Source organism: Tursiops truncatus, chromosome 7, assembly GCF_011762595.2.
Source record: "Tursiops truncatus isolate mTurTru1 chromosome 7, mTurTru1.mat.Y, whole genome shotgun sequence".
Lineage (NCBI taxonomy): Eukaryota > Metazoa > Chordata > Mammalia > Artiodactyla > Delphinidae > Tursiops > Tursiops truncatus.
Window position 1 is genome coordinate 66,111,737 of NC_047040.1, and position 9,690 is coordinate 66,121,426.

The 9,690-nt window shown below is 37.9% G+C and overlaps 1 pseudogene; it reads left to right on the forward strand.

Annotated features, from left to right (window-relative positions):
• Positions 1–1,962: 1,962 nt before the first annotated feature.
• LOC101317366 (small ribosomal subunit protein eS4, X isoform-like) lies at positions 1,963–2,742 on the forward strand (annotated as a pseudogene).
• Positions 2,743–9,690: the final 6,948 nt, after the last annotated feature.

Below are 9,690 nucleotides of genomic sequence, written 5' to 3' on the forward strand. Positions count from 1 at the left end.
AATACAGTACATAGAGGAGACCATTTATATTTCTTTCTGCTGTCTGATTCCTAAGTTGGGAAAAGACAAACATGTCTTAATTGTGCAAAGATTAAAAAGATAGATAATTTTGGATAATGCAAACTAAGACAAAACACACCCCACCCCGCAAAACCACACACCATTACCTATCGAAGTAAACAAGCCTATTGGAGTTTTATTTTTCTGATTCTTCATTCTATCTGGATATTAGACTACCAAAGTAGCAGATGTTAAGTTAAGCAGCTAGTGAACGGCCACTCAGAATGATGCAGGTTAAATGGTAGGAATAGCTCTATAACTGCTGCTGCTGCATATACAGTATGTACATAAATCATCTGAACGTGGCTGTAAAGAAGTCTTTATGCAAAGTGACCCAGAGAAGAAGGTATCTAGGTTCCCCCTCAACCTTCGTTCTCTTTATCACCACAAAGGCATCAGAAAACAGCATTTATAAAGAGAAAAGAGTAAATGAGGCAAACTTCCTCTCTGAGAACACAAAGGATACATTTATTTCTTAGTGACCATCAGAGTTGATTATAATGATTTCTTCTTATTAATGAATTAGATGTCTAACCAGAGACCAAAAATATGGAGTCAAACAGCATATGCAAAAGCAAACGTGGACTGAGCAGGTAAAAAAGAAAAAAATAATAATTTAATAGGACCAGTGGCTTTTCCATGTCAATGGGAAGGTTACATCATAACTAGAAGGGCTATGACACTGCTTTGGGGTTCAAGGCACAAGAAAGAGTTTCCTATATTTTATTTCACCAATACAAGTCTATAGATACTTGGCTAATAGATTGAATCTACTTTGATTTGTGTAACAGACACATACAGAAACAGTTTTGGCATATTATTTACCTGAGTTTGTTCATTCATTCATTCACTCACACATTTATTCATTTTACATTCACTGAATACTATATGCTCAGGATCTGGTTTGGTGCTCTGACAGGTTAAAGAGATGAATAAGTCACAGTCTTCAAGCTAAGTGGCTTTCCATCTAGAGGTAGGGACCTATATAAAGAGATAGATACAGCATAATGGGATACATTCTCTAACTGAAAATTATATAAGAACATAAAGACGGGAGTGAATAAACTATATAAAAATAGCTAACAGTTATCAAACACTTAACCAGGACTGAAGTGTTTTACTTTACGTGTATTAATTGATTCACATAACCATTGCAACAAGCCTATGAGGTAATTACTTTTACTATCTCCATTTCATTGATGAGACAACTAAGGCATAGACTGGTTAAGTGACTTGCCAAGGTGACAGAGTCAGTATCCAAATCCAGGTAGTATGGCTTTAATGCAGTGTGGCTCTACTGGTATCATGTTACTTACGGTAGTCACAGTGGGCTTCATAGAGGAGGTGACATGGAAAATAAATCTTAAGGGATGAGTAGGAGTTCTTTTGTGGAAAAGGAAAAGAGTATTCTGGGAAGAAGAGCTATAATACATACAGATTCTGAGGCATGACTAATGTATATGTGAAAGAAACTAAAAATTTCACTGTGAAAATGGTAACGTTATTCGATCTTGATATGGGATTGTGCATTTGTAATGCAGGGTTGTTTGGAGTTCAACTAAGAATCAATTTGTACTTACAGGGGATGTTTAAGTGGCTTGACTACAACTGTGTTTTATTAGGTAACTCAGGAGAATGAATTAGAGAGAGGGTCTAGAAGAAAGGAGACCAAATGAGACAGTTGAAATATCCTAGAAAAAAGTTATAAAGCTCTGAATGAAAACAGTGGCAGCCCTGGGGATGGAGAGGAAAGATATTAAGGAAATAAATCAACAGATACTTAAGTGGGAGTGAGGGGGAACCCTGAATCTAGGATTTTTAATTTAGGAGACAGTATGGATGAAGATACCAGTAACCATGGATAGACATATAAGAGGAACTCTTTTCGTGCCTAGTGCAGCTATGGCTCATGGTCTCAAGGAGCACCTGAATTGTGTAGAAACTCCAAAGCATTGGATAAACTGACTAGTGTGTTTGCTCCTTGTCCATCTACAAGTCCCCACAAGCTGAAGGAATGTTTCCCCCTAATCATTTTCCTAAGGAAGAGACATAAGTATGCCTTAACAGAAGATGAAGTAAAGAAGATCTGCATGCAGGGTTTCATTAAGATTGATGGCAAGGTTCACACTGATATAACCTACCCTGATGGTTTTTGGGATGTCATCAGTATTGACAAGACTGGAGAGAATTTTCGTCTGATCCATGACAACAAGGATCGCTTTGCTATTCATCATATTACACCTGAGGAGGCCAAGTGTAAGTTGTGCAACATGAGAAAGATCTTTGTGGGCACAAAAGGAATCCCTCATCTGGTGACCCATGGTGCTTGCACCATCAGCTACCCTGATCCCCTCGTCAAGGTAAATGACACCATTCAAATTGATTTGGAGACTGGCAAGATTACTGATTTTGTCAAATTTGACACTGGTAACCTGAGCATGGTGACTGGAGATGCTAACCTGGGAAGAATTGGTGTGATCACCAACCAGAAAAGACATTCTGTTTCTTTTGATATAGTTCATGTGAAAGATGCCAATGGCAACAGCTTTGCCATCTGGCTCTCCAACATTTTTGTTATTGGCAAAAACAACAAACCATGGATCTCTCCAGGGAAGGGGTATCTGCCTTACCATTGCTGAGAAGAGAGACAAGAGACTGGCGGCCAAACAGAGCACTGGATAAAATGATCTCTAGGTGACATGATTGGGAAAGTCTTTGTACTTAATTAAAGATGATAATACATTAAAAAAGAAAGGAAGAGGGCTTCCCTGGTGGTGCAGTGGTTGAGAGTCCGCCTGCCGATGCAGGGGACACGGGTTCGTGCCCCGGTCCGGGAGCGGCTGGGCCCGTGAGCCATGGCCGCTGAGCCTGCGCGTCTGGAGCCTGTGCTCCGCAACGGGAGAGGCCACAACAGTGCGAGGCCCGCGTACCGCAAAAAAAATAAAAATAAATAAAAAATAAAAGAATAAAAATAAAAAAAGAAAGAAAGAAAGAAATACAGGAGGAATATCAGATATGGAGCCACTCAGTGGTAAATATTGAATGCCTACCATGCACCTGGCAAGAGTACATGGTTCTAAGAACACAAAGATTCCTTCTTGGCCTCTGAGTGCCCAATGCCTGGCAGAGGAGCTCATAGACAAAATCGATTACCTAGATAAACAATTCCCTCCATCACAGCTAACTTTTAAGAGAACAGAATTTCTCTCAGTGGCCTGATTAAAGGTAAAGAAAGAAAAACAACTTCACAATCAAACTTCAAATCTGGAATACCATCAATTGAACTTAATTGTGGTACTCAGATAAGGAAACTATTATTAAAGTGTTCTATGCAGATTAAAATCATGATCCAGATCACAAAATCCACCTCTGTGCTTTATATTAAACATACGACATGAAGAAATACAAGAAACAAATGAGATTTCTCCTTTAGGCAAATTTTTTAATGAGCTTAATCCCGTGGCTTGCTATTAATGCTAGTGACTGGTTTCTTTGAAATGAAGCATGCATTTTCTTCCTTGTTCATATAGTCGGCTTCCTGTTTAGTATTCACTATTCATGTCTGTTTTATCAAAGAGCACTATTACATGAAACCATGATCCAAGCATGTTTGGCTCTGATTTTTATCTCTGGAGGGAAGGAAATTATACACCCTTATAATACTAGTATATGATTGTTATGTACACATGCGATCATAGTGCATATGTGTTCCTTCGTATTGGAAGGTGGTGTTATTTAATTCGGTCGTTAGGCTGAAGAACCTTGTCTTGGTCACATGTGTCTTAGTTTAGAACATCAACATGCCATTGAAGAAAAGCCATTAGCCTTGTAAATAAACAGTAAAAACAAGTTTTGATCACAGTCTCATTTAAACTCTAGATATTCTAAGAATTTCTTATGTGGGATTAAGAATAGAGAGAACGGTAAATACATTTTATCTGAATACTATAATTCCTGATAACTTTAGCCGACAACTGGGGATACCACAGCTATTGCTACTCTTTCGAAGCCAAAGCAAGATTTGGATCTTTGCCTCTTTAATTACTGATAGTTATCTATGGAACATGCAATTATGACGGCTGAGACAAAATTGGACATTATATTGCTACTGTTTCCCAGCCATTCACAGTGAGGTGACTTTAAGGTTGTCTACATATGCTTATTACATTTTATTTATACAGTATTTCTTTGACCTAGGACACCTATGGCTACATTATTCCATTTTCCGTTTATTTTAATTTACTATATTCCATGGCCACTGTGGAACCAGGTAGCAGCAATAAATTTATGGTTTAATGGGCTACAAGAAGAATGAGGTTTTTAAATACAAAGCTATTTCAAGAAATCACACAATAATTAAAACTTTAGGGGCTTCCCTGGTGCCACAGTGGTTGAGAGTCTGCCTGCCAATGCAGGGGACACGGGTTCGTGCCCCGGTCCGGGAAGATCCCACATGCCACGGAGTGGCTGGGCCCATGAGCCATGGCCGCTGAGCCTGCGCGTCCGGAGCCTGTGCTCCGCAACGGGAGAGGCCACAGCAGTGAGAGGCCCGTGTACCGCAAAAAAACAAACAAACAAAAAAACCAACTTTAAATTACCTAAATATACTTAATATATATTTATCAATGTAGTAGAATATCAGATAGCCATTGAAATCAGTATTTTGACTATGTAAAAACAATACATATGCTTAAAAAATAATTAGTGAAGAAATTTCCCAGAAATATAAAGAAACATGATTACAACTAATATGTATAGAAGAAGACTGGAGAGGAATCAAAGGAATTAAGGGACTATGTGTGAGTTTAAAGCAATATACACACTACGGGCTCAATATTTTAAGTATCTATAAGCATAAAATAATTAGAAACGTAGAATCAAAATCATAAAAAATAGTTATCTTTTGGACGTTAGGTAATAGGTGATTTTGACTTTGGCTTTTTCTATATTTTACAAGTGTTCTGTTTCCTGTTACTGATACAATGTAAAATTAATAACATTAGAACTTTTATATTAAAATTAATTATGCTAACTTAATTTAATGGTAAGAAAGGCATTTAAAAATAAGGATATATATATTTTAACATCTTTATTGGAGTATAATAGCTTTACAATGGTGTGTTAGTTTCTGCTTTATAACAAAGTGAATCAGTTATACATATACATATGTCCCCATATCTCTTCCCTCTTGCATCTCCCTCCCTCCCACCTTCCCTATTCCAACCCTCTAGGTGGTCACAAAGCATGGAGCTGATCTCCCTGTGCTATGCAGCTGCTTCCCACTAGCTATCTATTTTACGTTTGGTAGTGTATATATGTCCATGCCACTCTCTCACTTTGTCCCAGCTTACCCTTCCCCCTCCCCGTATCCTCAAGTCCATTCTCTAGTAGGTCTGCATCTTTATTCCCGTCTTGCCCCTAGGTTCTTCAAATAAGGATATTGTTCAAACAATTTCAACTGCTGTAAGTTTAAGCCTTTAGATATGAAGGAAATTGAACTCTGCCTCCACACTCCACCCTTAGGCTGGATTGGACACGATGCCATCCTGTCTACCAGCTTTGTTAAAGATGTGATTTCTTTTGATTGATGAACAGATTCCTTTTCAACATTTTCTTTAAGGAACTACATACTGCACTGCTTTTCTAAATTCACTTTTGAGGTTCTGCAAAGAGATTCACATATCTACTCCCATGCCTTCTCTCAGTGGCAGTGGACGAGAAGGGGTGACTGGAGGTGGCACAAGAAGGTCTCAGTGAGTAGAGTAACCCTACTTCTGACCCAGCTGCTGAGCCCTACATTATGATAAATTACTTTACTTGCCTGGAGGAGAGAGATTGTATTTTCACAAAAAATGGTAAGGGCACTAGAGCTAAGAGATACATGTTTAAACTGGAAGAAGACCTTGAGAATTAAAAAAAAAAAATCTACAGCTGGGCATTATGTAGTTCCGGTTGAAATTTAACAGCAGAAAAATTGGAAAGCCTGAGGTAAAAACATCTAATGGGAAAATATTGATGCATTCATACTAAATTTTCCTTATGCTTGGAGAGTGCCTGCAAAGCAAATGTCCAGGAGTGGAACTCTTGTTTTCTTGCTATTCCAGAGAGAAATGATGCTGAAACTTCTGAACCTAAATATACTATTGTCAGTTTTGTTATAGTTATTAACTGTATACTGGAAAAGAACCAATCATAACATAGTTGGAGAGTGTTTCCCAGGCAACAATTTGAGGGGCAACTTTTAATCTGTAATGACCCCTACATCTTTAGCTATAAATAGAAGAGTCTGGAATAGAAGCCCATTCTCAGTCCACAGGCCAGTATTAACTGTGAGATGGTCCTCTGATTTCTTATACTCTTATTTCCTCCATCAATCAACTCTTGCCTCCCCTTTAAGACTTAGCTCAAAATTGCCCTCCCTTTAAAACCTATCTCCATATCCTTCGCACATGGAGAGAAAAGGCCATTCCTTTCTCTCTCTTTCATGTGTCTTTGTTTAGTACTCTACTATCCACTTTATAACATCATACTGTATTAATGTGTCTACATTTCTAGAAAGATACCAATAAACTGGGATCTCAAAGATAAAGCCTCCACATTATTCATATTTATACCTTTAGTGCCTACCACAAGGCTTTCACACCAGAGATGCTCAATGCTGTTGCACAAGTTCTTGCAAAAATGTTTTTAGAATATAGACATAAGGTGTACACAGCTTTTAGATAGCTGTCTTTATAACGTTTGATAATGCTGGCAACATGCAGGTTGTTATTCAGAGGACAGAATTATTGTTTAACACCAGCTTCCAGTTTGTGTTTTCTGAGCTCGTCTCAATAAAAAACAAATGAAAACTGGAGATACTGTACACACTTCCTCCTCCCACCCATCACAACAGGGTTATGAGAATTGGATCAGACAGGATACCTTGCAATTTTTCTCCTCTTGTAGCTGTTCCACAGCTGGTAACACATTTTCAGCCTTGTTAAAAATTCCTCCAACTGATAAAACGTCTTGGACCTTTTCCTCAAGTACCAATCATCATTACTACCCTCTTTGCCAACAACTTTTCTCCCTTTCCTCCTTTTCTTCCAAATACAGAAGAGATGTGCTTCAACTGTTCCCATGTCCAAGAGCAGTGCCTGTGATTTTGCATGTACTTATTTGTCTAACATAGTCTCTTTGAAGTCAGAGGTAGGTTTCTTTTAGAGTACAGACACTTGCACGTAAGAGGTATTCAGGCTTTGCTAATGGGCCTTCACAAACATTTCACATTTTGGATCAACATGTCTGCCAATATGTAAGCTATTTTAAGAATGCTATTTCTGTAAACAGAAGCTTTCTACCAATTCATGACATGTGTTAAATAAAAGTATGCTAGATAGACTAAAATGTCCACACACTAATATTACATATAGAAGAGCTTTGTATTTATATTTTTTCAGCATTAAGTTCACTAGACTTTAATGGCCATTAACATAAGAAATACTTATCGAGACACTGATTGATGATGAGAACACCCTCCTGCATCAAATCTACAGCAGATGGACCAGAAGGAAAAAGGGTTTACAAAGTAGAAATTTCTTACTCAGTTTTTGTCTATCACAACTGTCTATTCTTTCCTCTTGAGGCAAGGGACATACTGTGCTATGGAAAATAGTAAGATTTCAGTTTAATTGTGGTGAATTTCATAGGACAAAAGAGAATATAATGTGGCCTGTATTGCAAGAATTTTGTAAATATTGGTGTTAAATTTATAGAAGAGAGAATAAATGTAATTTTATGATATTTGCAGAGAGAATGAAACCCAAATGAACAGTTCATTTTCGGTTTCGGTGAATATATTGCCAAGATTGAAATGACTTTTTGTTGAATATCAAGAGCACAGAATAAACAGAAGAATCGTTGCTGAATTGGAAACGTAAGAAATCATTCTTGGAGAGGAAGAAAAAAACATTTCAACCATTCTCCCTTTATGAGTCCAATTTCATATGGCCTTTGGGAGGGTTTTGCTGGGTAACTTGAATTTATTCAATCTTTTGATGGACTTGAATTTTCTCCTGAGGTGTTTTAAATATACTTTTCATCCTTAAGTAGCCATGCAAGGAAGAAGTTTTACTGGTGGGAAAAGTAAGGCATAAATATTTCAAGTAGCCACTTTCTTAGCTTAGACTAGTGCTCTTTTCAATCAAACACTCTGGCTTTTTATTATTTAACTGCAGAAATGTATTTGACAAGTGGTAGCCCTTAGTAACTACTATAAGGAATTAAAGTCTTTCCTTTTATATGTTCGATAAATGGATAGTGTTTAAGGGGATGTTTCCTGTTCCTAAATGCACTGTGTGAAAGTGGACAGCTATAACTAAATATAAAAATAATAGCATTTTTTACCCCTCAAAGGTTTAAGCTTCAGTGAGCCAAATCATATCATAAACACCAGTGAAATAAACAGTTTAGAGATTAAAGGCAAATCACTAACAGAGTAGATCTGCAAGCCAAGCACATAACGGGAAAAAGTCTGGTTTGCCATACGGACCTGCATTTCATATCTGATCAAGTAGTTAACCAAATTATATACAGATATTTTGAGCTTTGCTTTAGCGGTATGTGGGCCTCTCACTATTGTGGCCTCTCCCGTTGCGGAGCACAGGCTCCGGATGCGCAGGCTCAGCGGCCATGGCTCACGGGCCTAGCCGCTCCGCGGCATGTGGGATCTTCCCGGACGGGGCACGAACCTGTGTCCCCTGCATCGGCAGGTGGACTCTCAACTACTGCGCCACCAGGGAAGCGCTGAGCTTTGCTTTTAAATAGTACTTTATCACCTGATTACTGTGTTGTTTTTCTTCTTATCAAAAACAGAGTGATTTGAATAACTCAAGCTCAGCATGGTAGCCAGGCTTCCGGTGGTTTGGGTAGACACTGTCACAGGAGATGCAGAGGCTGCGGGGCATGAATGGAATCACTCAGTGAGAACCACGTGGCTTAAGGGTAGAGAGAAAAGATAGCATAGAGCTTGGGTTGGCTATAGAATAACATGATAGACGAAGATGCAGGAAAAGAGATGGGCATATAAGGATTGTTCACAGGTATTATGAAAAGTATGGTTAAGGTGAGTGCTAAAAAGCAGTCGTAACTCCCTGATTCTCTTACTACATAGACCAGTACCATGGGTCATTTTCAAAAAAGCTTTACAGAAGTCACTAAGCAACTTCCTCTGCTCCTGGGAGTATATGTATACTATATAAAATTGACACTCCTATTAAAAATATATTTTTAGGGGAGAAGTCCATTGATCCCATCATTTAACAAGAGGAAATTTTCAGATAAAATAATAGTTTGTGAGCTCTCTAAGACAAGAAATAGGACCTAACCTTTTGTCCTTGGATAAGGATGAATAAAAAATGATATTAGGTTTGAAAAAGTATCACATGCAGAGTAATTCCATAATATGGGACAAACAGGAGACTAGAAAGATGGCTTAAAATGCAAATTTAACATTTTTCCTATTCTTATAGATCTCAATTTAGTTATAGTCCCTTAAATTCTAATGTGTCAAAACTAAATGGTGACAATAGAACCTGATTTTGCTCATTAGTACAACTATTAGTTCTATTATACATCCCTTTTCTTTAC